The sequence below is a fragment of the Marmota monax genome, unplaced genomic scaffold (genome assembly GCF_021218885.2).
Source record: "Marmota monax isolate L192 unplaced genomic scaffold, Marmota_monax_Labrador192_F-V1.1 WCK01_AAM20220418_F8-fsc00196, whole genome shotgun sequence".
Lineage (NCBI taxonomy): Eukaryota > Metazoa > Chordata > Mammalia > Rodentia > Sciuridae > Marmota > Marmota monax.
Window position 1 is genome coordinate 2,450,080 of NW_026694390.1, and position 11,742 is coordinate 2,461,821.

Here is an 11,742-nt window from a genome sequence, read left to right on the forward strand (position 1 = left end):
ATTTCTCTATGAGAAAAGCTTGGAAACTGACTTTCTGGCACAAAGGGCATCTGTGTTTTTCAGGCTTTGGATGCCTTTTGCTAACTCACCTTATAGAAAGTTTGTGTTGAGCCAAGTTGAAGGAACATTGTCCCTTTTGCCTTCTGTATAGGTTCATTGGACCTAGAAGTTTCTAAAGAGGCAGAAGAGGGCCCTCAGGTCCTATGAGGTCTGTGAGGGTGCCGAGTCCATTGTGCAGATGGGGCACTGAGGCCAGGGAGGGAAAGAAAGAGTGTGTGGGCCTGAGGAGAGCTTGAGAGCTGCGGCTTGGGAAGGCCACAGGCATCTCAGTGTGGAGGGTCCTGACTGCCAGACCCTGTGTCTTGCGGTGAGTTGGGAGGCAAAGGGAGAGTGGGGTGGGAAGAGCCAGGCAGCCAGGGCACCCTCTGCAAATTCAGGACAAGGAGCTCTGGGCCTCCAGCCCTTGCTTGGCTTCTTCCTCAGAGGCAGACTCCCTCTCAGAGATACCAGTCAGAGGGGAGTGGGCAGGGGTATTGAGGTAACATGCACACTCAGCGTGGGGAAACCTACTTCCAGGCTTTGTGGGTGCCCATTGTGTGGGTGTCTACTGTGTGCATAGCACTTTGCTAGGCCAAGGAAGGTGCTGGAGAAGCAGGGGCCAATGTCTAGGTGGAAAGTGAGTGGGACCTGTGTCCAGAGGTAGGGAAGGAGGGTGGTGGGATCATTCTCTCTGCTGGTGTTTCTTAAGTACTGACTGGGGCCAGGGCCTAGCCTGGGAGCTGGGGATATAGCCTGGGTGCAGAGGATAACCAGCTTCTACCTTTAGGCAGTCAGAGTCCTGTGAAGATGGGCAGTGGGGACAGGGAGTAATGACCGATGATGACTGCACTGTGGGCTGCATTGGTAGGAAGGGTCGATGTCAGAGTTCAGTGTATGGGTGGCCTCCAGCAGGCCTGGCAGGCTTCCCAGGGAAAGCCAGGCCTTTGGAGCAGGTACAGGGGCTGGTTTGGGGAATAAGGCAAGGCAGCCCTGAGGAAGCTGGGGTTCCTCTGGGAGCTGTCAGGTCATGGAGCTGGCTGTCAGTGTCAGGCCAGCTGAGGTAGTAGGGTGCTAGTGTGGGAGAACCTTATGGCCCCTCTCTCTATTCTGAAATAGGCAATCTATCTACTCCAGGATGAATCCTGGGGAAGGCTGGAAAGACCATTTGCCTTGGTTCAGAAGCTCTGTGTTCTGCACCCCCACCTTCCAGGAAGGCCTGGGGGTTCCCTGAGAGATGGGGTGAGAGGTGTCCTGGCTATGTTATCTCAGGGAGGAAGCTGGTCCCCGCCCGGCTCTGTTCATGTCACTCCCTGCTAGCCTGTTTCATGAAGGCGACTCCTACCATGCCCCTCCCTGGTGCCTCTGGAAGGCCCACCTGTCTTTCCCCTGGGCATGCAGGCCTTGAAGTCTGTCTGCTCTGAAGTTGCCAGTTGCATGCCCAGTAACTCAACCCGCACCCCTCCACCATGCCTGGGTCTCAACTGCCCACCCTCCTCCTCTGTGGTCCCTGGAGCTTCTCTGCCTTCGCACCTTGTCTTAGCTTTATCTTACTTCCTCTTCTGAGGTCCCCATCTCATTTAAGATCTGCTCATTCACCCACTCAGGCAAAGACTGCCTACTCTGAGAGGCCTCAGGAGATTTCTGAATCCTCCTGGGCAGAGCACAGCCTTCCTTGCTCAGGGCACTATCTTCGGGCCTGGTGCTTCTTACCACCCTATGGAAACCCTTGTGTTCAAGCTGATTCTGCCTGCACAGGAGCGGTGGACGGGGGGCTTCTCAGGCTCCTCTGTGTGTGTCCATGGGGTCTGGTACTGTGCACACCTTGTAGCTCAGGATCCATTTGGGGGCAGCACTTGGTCAAGAGCTGGCAGGAATTGCCTGGCATGTCCCTCTCGCCCCAGCGTTTTAAAGCCCAGCACGAAGGGAGGGAGAGGCCTGCTACTTTTCCCAGCAGTAGAGGTGGAAGTGAGGAGCCCAGCAGAGTGGCGGGGAGGGTCGGCTTTGGCTCTTCCTGGCTGCATAACCTCGGGCAAGCTATTTCACCTTCCAACCTCAGTTTCTTCATCTGTCTAATGGAGAAAAAAATATAACACACAGGACATATAAAGAAACAATGGGAACATAATTCTCATGGCCTCAGTGAGCCACATAGCCCAGTCTCTGCACAGTTAGGCAGATAGAAGTAATTAGAAAGCTGTCCCTTTATTGTCCTTTGAGAGATTGAAGGTTGGGATGCCTACCTTGGGCCCTGGCAGCATACTGGATCCTGGATCCTCTGGGCCAGCAGTTCCTGGCCACCCACAGCCCTCAGGGGCTCTCCCCTCACCTGCTCTTTATTGTATATATATTGTTGGGCCCAGTCTTTCCATTAACCCTTTTTCCAGTTTGGTCCTCCCTCTGTCATATCTTCCAGGCCCCCAATTCTGCATCACAGAAAGAGGCAACAAGGGGCTGGCAGACTTAGAGTTTTCCTTAATGCAGGGGTGGGGTCCTGACCCTTGCATGGGCGAGTTCAGTCTGAGGTGTACATGGCCCTGCCTGGTCATCCTTAATGCTCAGTAACTGTGGGGTTCACAGCTGCATTCATCAGTGTCTAGGGATCTCTTTTATGTGCCAGGCGCCATGTTTGATTTTAATTTCTAGAGAACTCTTCGAGGTGGATGCTATGAGCTCTATTTTATAGATGAGAAAGCCGAGGTTCAGAACAGAGCCATTACAGACGGAGACTCAGGTCGCACAACTGGTAAGAGCATTTGTTTCCCCCTGAGCTGGGTGCCAGCCCATGAGGGAGTTCTTCAGGTGGAGGAAGCCCTTCAGAGTGCCCCTGGGTCTGACAGGAAGACCATTTGGGTGAGAACAGGTGATAGGCAGATCCTAAATGTACAGAATTAAATATTTACATTAGGAGAAGATGAGGGTTAAGTGTCTCAGAGGCAGGCAAAGGGAGAGTGGAAAGACCGGTTGTTGGGATGGCCCCAAGGAGTTTCTAGAAAGTTCCAAGAGAGGTGACTAGCTCTGGGGGCTCAGAGGAGCCCGTGAGGGGTGGGGCTGAGCCAGAGCTAGGCTGTATATTTAGTGAGAAATTGCGAGTGTGGTGGCCAAGGAATGTGGGAGCCACATACCTTTGTGTAATTAGGTCGGCTCCTCTACAGCGGCTGCAATTAGCCGCAGGCGGGAGACAGGACTTCCTGTGGCCAAGGCCACTTCTGCACCTGGGGCGGCTTACCTGGGCTCCTGCTGTCCAGGCTTGGGCCCCCGTCCAGTTTCCGGCAATGGCAGCCGGAGAGGCAGGTGGGGTTCTTGGAACTCCAAGTCACAGCAGGAGGAGAGAATTGTCCTGGTCTCTTCCTGCCACTCAGCCCCGTTTACATCTTCTTTGGGGGCCAGCTGGAGAGGGGCCTGTTGCTCCCTCTCCTCACCTGTCACAGGGCTGTTCTGAAGCTCACTCACACTGGCTGTCAGCTGGGACTGCTGGTCTCCTAGAAGTGATCAGGACTTGGTACTCTTGCATACCTCTTCCTACAGGGAGCTCAGTGGCAGGAATGTTCTGAGAAGGTGCCCTTTCCAGGACCCCAGCCTATCTGTCTTAGTGAAGAATGTCAAAAATGAGATGATCAGTGCTGCCAATCTGTTTCTCCTTACGTCAGAAAATATTACTTAATTCATCTAATTTTATCCCCCCAATAGCAGTGGCTTCTTATTCCTTACCGGTCCTGTCTATCCCTCTGTGAAAACTTGGAAGAAGCAGGGGTGGAATTATTCCCATTTTACAGACAGGAAAGACCAGAGACTGGAAAGTGAGATACTTGCTCAGAACTACCTGAGGAAGCTGACAGTGGCCCAGGGACGTGGATGTGCCAAGTGGCACCATGCTCAGTCTTCCGCAATCTGTTGGGGTGGAGCTGAGGCTGGACTTTGGGCCTTTTCCGTGGGGCAAGTTGCTGGTGACTGTGGCACTGGGAGGGAGGTGTTGTGGTGCCTGCTGCAGTCAGCAGAGGGGCAGCACTGTTCTGGAGTGGGAGGGGGCTCATCAGTGCTAGGGGTGGGGACAAGCTGGCTGTCCATCCCCCTCAGGTCACTATCAAAGCTGAGTCCCTGGTTGTTCCATCCTTCACTGTATACCCCAGAGTGGGAGAAAGGTCTAGAAGTCCTATGGTCGATAAACTTTTTCCAACCAGGCTCAGGATGCTCCCTAAGAAGCCCAGGAGAGTGAGTGCCCTGACCACTTTCTGGGAGCAGCACAAGTTCCGTTGGGCATGAAGTAAAGCCCCAGGTTTCACAGGGGGCAAGAAACCTGAAGTATTAGGATATGCTTGGCTCCAAGCAAGTGTTGACTGGTATTAGTGGCTATTCTTATTATTTGAACACTGCTATTAAAGAATAAGACAGTGTTCTATGAAGTGAGCACCTGGGGCCTGATCTGGGCTGGGAAGACTATGCTCCATGCACTATCCACAGAGCTGCCCTTAGCTGTGGGCACCATGCTCAGTCCTCCACAATCTGCTGGGGTGGAGCCAAGGCTGGACTCTGGGTCCTTTCGATGGGGCAAGTTGGTGATGTTGGCACAGCATCACCAATCCTGCATTCCCCCGGGGCCTCACTCACCATCAGTGATGTCATTCCACTAGATTCTCATCATTTACCACCATGATGTTCTACAAAGTCACCGCCAGCACGGAATCAGCCAGTACTGAACCACTGCTCAGGGTGAGGTTCCTAGGAGCCTCTGGTCACAACACTTTTTTTTCTCACTTGATTGATACATAACCTTGTCTTCTTGGTATTTCTGTTTCAAGCCCCCTAGCTAATGCACATTATTGATTCATTAGCATTGAACGTGGCCAGTGGTGTGGTAGCTCACACCCGAGCAAGCACGAATATTTCCTGCCTTACCTAACACAAGCATTCTCTCTGTAAGGCACGTCACAGCCTTCTTGGACTTAGGAACACTAGCTGGCACTTCAGCACTATGCTTGGGGACAATTTTAAACAGTGGCATCATCAACAAGTGTGGCAGAGCATCTTGCTTTGATGGACCTTTGCTGGGACTGTGCCCATCAGGTGATCTTTCACTACCCCTGTCTGCAAATGACCTTGGAAGAACCATAACTATTGATTTTGGGGGTTACAAATAAAGTTTAGTGAGCATACAGATTTGTAAAGGATGACGACCTGTTGCCTATGGTCGATAAACCAAGTTTCTGGGCCTGGACCAGCCATTTGGGGGTTGCTCAAGGTTGGAGAGTGCTGGACAATACCTTTGAGCCACAGGGAACATGGAGAGTAGGGAGGTCCCGAAAAGGCTCCAGGGCCAGCTGCTGGCCCAGCCCTAAGCCAGTGGGGGTCTGAGTCCGGGAGACCCTAGGCTGGGCTGCACTAAGCCTGGACAGCTCTGTCCCCTGTGTCCTGATGGGTTTTCCACACACAGCACTTCAGCTGTCTACGGCAATGTGTTTATGTGGGTGGGAAGCATGTATTTCTTTTTACTCTTTGGACATATTTTGAACCCATAAACGAGAAGCAGTTCACCTTTGCAGGCTTTTCATCTGCATGCCCCTGGCAGATCTTGCCCCCATGGGTATACAGGGCAGTGGCCGAGATGGGCATGTCTTTAGAGCTGATCACATGTCCAGTTAGGAGCCCCAGCATCTGTGCAAAGGGAGGGAAGATAGGAGGGGGGATATGCATTTCCCAGCGGAGAGCCCACTCAGGCTTCCCAAGGGGGAAGAGGTGGAGGGTGGGAGGAGGGCTGGGAAGGAGGCTTCTTGGCAGACTTACCTGCTTTCCATGAATCCTCTTGAGGCTGTTTGTGACCATTGAGGGTCCCTGAGCCTCCAGCCACTTCAGGTTCCAAGAGGTAAATGAATCCAAAGAAGGAACATCCTTCACCCCTCACCACAGACCTGTGGACTCTCAGACCTGTCTCTCTCCATATCAGCATAGTGCCACCGCCATGTCCTCTCACAGAGGAACTTTGGAGTATGGCAGGAACTTTGGAGTCAGACTGCCCAAGTTAGACACTTGGTTTAGTTGAGTATCGGCTATGTGACCTGGGGCAAGGAGCTGAACCTTTCCATGTCTCAATTTTTTTTATTAAGATGAGACTAATAATCATATCTGTTACTCAAATTTGCATTATATGATTCAGATGATATTTGAAAAACATTTAGGATATTGCCTACCATAAAATAAGAGCTGTATGGGTGTTTGTTAAATTAACAAAATTTATAAATGTGCTGTGTAATTTGAGTGTGTCTGGGGTGAGTTATCCTTATTGAGCCTCGGTTTTATCATCTGACAAATGGGATGGATAATGATATGTACCATAAAGGTTGTTGTGAGAGCTCAGTGTGACAAATAGTTTAAGACACCTGGCTCAGAGTGAGCTTTAAAAACCTGCTGATGATTTTTATTCTTGGTAGTATTATTATTAATGGGTTCCCCTCATCTCATTCAGTCTCTTGTCTGAGTTCAGATGAGGGGTTGGGAGAGAAAACACAAAGGATGGGCCAGGAGGAGGGGAGATGAGCAGGACTGCTGGTCTGCACGCAGAAGAGGCCAACAATGGGTTTGGGTTTCTCCTGGCAAAGACCCTGTGAGTGTGGTGGCAGGTCCCTACCTAGGAAGGAGTGGGAAACCGATCTCTGTTCTTCAAGCCACACCCTACAGGGAGCCTGCCTCTCCCATCCCCAGGGACTCAAAGCCTGCCCTGGTCACAGAGGTCCCTCCAGGGAGCCTCCTATTCAGGCATCTGGGCAGATGTGTCATTGTAGGCATTGCCAAGCAGTGGGAATGCTACTCACAAGAGCGGGTGCTGCAGAAAATTCCCTCCTGAAGTTCCTCTGGAAGACTCAGGATATACTTCACAGGAAGCATCAGCACAATTTTCTAATCAAGTTGAAGTCCGTGGCCCGTAGTTAGAAACAATAAATGAAATGCAATTTGAGCCAGCACTTTGCCTGAGTCTCCATTTCTGGAAGTGGGTGTGGGTGAGAAGCTGGTTTTTTGCGGGAAGAACTTGACCCCTGACCCCGACCGTTTAGCCCCCAGCCCCACCATTGGCTTGCAGGGGTGGGACCCTAGGACTTTATTTTAGGTAATCATTGCAAATCCTGATTTTGATTTGTCAGGTCAAAGTCCACACTTCTCTGTAAATCAATGCACACTATTAAGCCGACTCTTTGTTTTTTCTCCTTCCAGCGCCTTCTACCTACCATGCTTAGAGTTTAGTCTTGGAGATCATTGTTTAATCAATATTAAACCATTCACATAGTTTAAGTGTTTACTTATGTGCTTTGAATCATTGCTTGCAGTAAGAACAAGTGATGCCCCTAATCTGCCTTCCCTACACTCCCCAATACCCTAATTATGTAATTTAGAAAAGAACATTTCCTGACAGCAGTTTCTCAGTGCGCAGCAACAAATGCCGACTGGGGACGAGCCCAAACAACCCGGTAATAGCTAGCACATGGAGCCCGCTGCCTTGGTCCAGGCGGCCCTGGCTTGGGGCGGGCGCCCGTCCATTTGGGTTAAGGCTTTCAAATGATGGCGTATTAGTGCCAGTAGAAGTAATTCCACATGAAAGGGGCTGAAGCTAATAGCCCATCTCCAGTCTCTCTGAGTTTGCAGAATAGGCCCTCACTGCAAATTGTTACCGACCCAGACAGTCAGGAACAGATATCTCACCCAGCCTGTGAGATTGACGCAGCCAAAGACGTGTCCAAGAGGCCAAGGTTTAGACCAAGCTGTTCCTTGTGGCCCTGCCAACCCCAACATCCATGGTCCCAAGGTTGGGCCTGAGTGTCCCCAATATTTCCTTAATGCTTTTGGGGGGAGTTTAGAAACAAATGTGCCTGTTGGATATTTGAGAGGCCGTTGGGTGACAGGTTGTATGGTGGGCAGACTCCATGGTTTAGGAACAACTACACCGAAGCACCATCTAGCTAGTGTGGCTAAGTGCCCTTCTCCTCACCAGCCTGCCAATGGCACTTGCTGAGCATCTCAAAACTGCTGCCCCTGCCTGCAGAGCCCAGCCTGGCCTTCTCTGGCCAAGTGAGGCCTACATGCTCCCTGACAGCGCTGCTTCTATACAGAAGCAGAAGGCTACCTTTCCTGCTTCCCCTCCCCACCAGATAACCTCAACACTGAGGCAACAACAAATATTCTGTTGCCATAGAAATCCAGGGGGAAGCCTTTGGGGGCTCACCTGTCTCGGGGGTGGTCAGTCTACTCGTGAACCTCACCATGCAGCCACTCCTCACGGGCAGAATCCTGCTGCTGTGGCCTGTGTTTGCATGTAGTCATCTAGCCGCCCAGTGCCTGAGCTCTCAAGGTCCCAGGGGAAGGGCAGGGGACCAGTGTGGAGCAAACTGAGCTGCGGAAATTTTAATTTGGCTGTGAATCTCAAACCAGTGCGTTGGCCTTTCTAGAAGCGCCCGTTGCTATGGTGATGGAAGCGGTGCCAATCGTGAGAGTTGTTTTTGTGGTTAGAGTGCCTGTCTTAGACAAAGAGAGTGAGGCCAACCCGACAGCCTCAGACCTCATTCTCTTCCAAGGATTGGATGTTGTCAAGCCCTGGGCTCCGGAGAAGAGGTGACAGCCTTCCAGAATGGCCATATTACCCTAGCCTTATTCTGGGGGTGGCTTGATTGGAAAGGAATGGTCACCTGGCATTCCAAGAAAGAACCGCAGGTGGGCTTACCCACAGAGAAAGGGCCGCTCAGTTAGGCAGAAATTGGAGTTTAAAAATTCCACTCTTTCGGGGCAAACTTACGATAGAGCATTCTTTATGGAGCCTTCTGCCACCCGGAGTCTGGCCATGGGCCCATAGGGGTCTGCTCTTTCATGCCACATTGTGACTTGGGCCTCAAGTATCAGCTCTCCCCCTCCCCAAATTTCCTAAGTGACGGAATGGAGGCCTTCTCTGTAGCCGGGGTGCTTGTGTAGCTCGTTAAGTCTCAAAGTGTTTTACAAATATTTATCCACCTTAGGTCATTTGCAAACCTAACCCCTGTCATCCCACCCCAAGGTTGTCCCCTCCAGCCTCGTTGCCCAAAATGAAGTCAGAAGCCTTGGACTGGGAATTCTATATTGGTGGATTTTGAAAAGCTGTCCCGAATGGTTTGTTTATTTCTCTAGTCTGCCCTTCTTAGAGTTCCAGAATGTGTCAGGACTGCCCAGTTCAGACATGCAAAGCCCTTTGCCCTCCCTGCTGGAGGTGAGAGTATTTTATTTATGAATTCATCTTAAATCACTTTTCAAATCACTTTTTAATCAAATTAAGACTCTTTCTCCAGGCTGATGTCAAAACATCAGAATAAAGAGGCCATTAGTAGGAGCAAGGTATTTGGGGACAGGTAAGCAGTTCCCTTTGCCTTGCTTTCCCATCTGGCACAGACAAGTTGAGAGAGCCTATTTCCTGTTGCTCTGTGAGATCCCTAAAGTGTATCTATTTCCTTGTCAAGAGGAAGGTCCCTGGGAATTGCAGGCCTGGGTCCTTCCCAGGGGTGACTCTGCGTGGTGGATGTTATTGATATCTCCCCCAAGACCCACCCAGATGATTCCTGGGCTCCTGCCCTTCCCCATCTTCCCAGCAACCAACTACTCCGAGTTGCATCAGGGTTACTGGTTTGGGTGGAAGTGGCCGAACCTGAATTTGCTTCAGCTGCTGGTCTCACAGCTTCTGACTAATGAAGACTGACCCCTGGTGAATTTTCAGAAGCCACCACTTGCCTGCACTGAGCTTGTTCTGTTGATAAGATAGGCTTTTTGTGTGGAGCAGACAGGAGGGGAGCAGTTCCAATAAGGTCCCGATCAAGGTGATACCAATCATTCAGGCTAATGTTTGCCAAATAAATAGCCTCATTAGGAAGGGCTATAAAAGTCCGATAAGATTCTTCTAATTATCCCCCAAAGCACAAATTCTTGGAGTTTCAGTTCGGCATACTAGGAGAAACATGGAGAAACGAGGAACCAGTGTGTATGATTGAATATTTTTTAACAACAGCTTCAACCCTACCAGCAACACATCTAGCATTACATATTTTGCCTTTGCAAAAGCACCAAATTGCTGAACAGAAGGGAAAAAAAAAAGACAATGACATATTTTAGGTTACTATTTCACCTTTGCAAATCAATATACAAGCCATTAAAACTACATTTTTCCATGAATGATAAGTGTAATTACCTCTCTCTTGCCATAAAAACTTGTCCTTATTAAATGTAAATATTTAAAAATGATTGAAATATATTTGAAGGGTACTTTATAGCTTGATTTTATATGCTGACATCTGGGTTGCCTTTCCTAAAACACTCTATTTCTTGCAGAGTTATTAAATTAGTATTTTGAAAGGACTAACACTAGACTTGTTCCTTGTTTCAATTTTAATTTCGTACATATTTAGATTTACTGGGAACTCAGAGTTTTTACGTTGAGCTAATGCATCGCTATGTTTGTGGGGCTTGTACACATAGAAGCCATGATGTTATTTGCAGAGGGAATCTTTAAACAATTGGAAACTCCATCTCCACATTTATTGTGTACCCCTGCAAAGTAGAGAGTATAGGAATCAAGATTCCAAGATTCCTGCCTGTAAATGTTTAATTTTCCAATTCTTCTTTAGAGCAGGAAGATTGTTTTAAATATTTACTTTTCTTTTAATTGTGCATCATTTCAGATAACAAGTATCCAATTCTTTTTTTCTTTTCTTTTCTTTCTTTTTTTTTTTTTGGTAGATCTGTCAAAGGTTATTTAGTTTAACTCTGAGAAGGATATAGAATGTGATAATTTTTTTCAGGTTCCCTTTTTGGGAGAGTTTTTTTTTTAATTCTTATTTTTAGTTGCTTAACAACACCTCTGTTTGTGGAAAGGTAAGATTGTTCAGTTCTATGCTTTGAGAGAATTTCAGACAATGACAGAAAATCTAATATTTGAAAATACAATCTTTGCTAACATACCTAATTCCAGATGGCAAAAAAGACCTTGCCCAAAAATGTGCAAGAATTCAATATAAGTTGCTCAAATATTTTTCATGATAAACAAATATTTCTAGGATGGAAGTATTCCTGAGCTCTGCATAGGAAAGCAACCATCCATGCAAGCCGTGCTAGGCTAACCTTCAAACCCCCTTTACTCTTTTCCTTTCACTATGTTAAATCCTTGAGATGTGTAAAGATGTTATCATAGGCAGTGGGTCAAGTAATCTGCACATGTAGCTTTTTATAAATTTTTCTTTGCAAAGGAAAATTTTTCTTTAAATAAATCCCCCCAAATAAATGGTTTATAAAAACAAAAGTCTATTTGTTTTGAAATTGCACACAAGAAGCCATATTATAACAATATCTCCTTTTATTTGAGTTCCGCTTGAGAAAAGAAATTTACCTATAGTCAGCGATTTCCCTCATGATAAGCCTTTAAAAAATAAAGTTGTCTCTGGGGAGAAAATAAACATCGACCAAGTGTAGATATTTGTAATTAAGTGCCTTTATTCGCTTGTCCAGTGAAATTGTTTAATCTTTTTTTTTTTTTAATTTCCTTTATTTTTTCTTTCTTTAGAGTTTGGTTCATGCAAATTCCTGAATCTGAAGCATCTTAGAAATTTGTTGCTTTTAATTACCTAGGTACCTCTTGAATGAGCAAACCTGATTTTTTTTTTCCCCCAGATGAAGTAGAAATTTTAAATGTCTTGAAATTCTTTTTTTTTT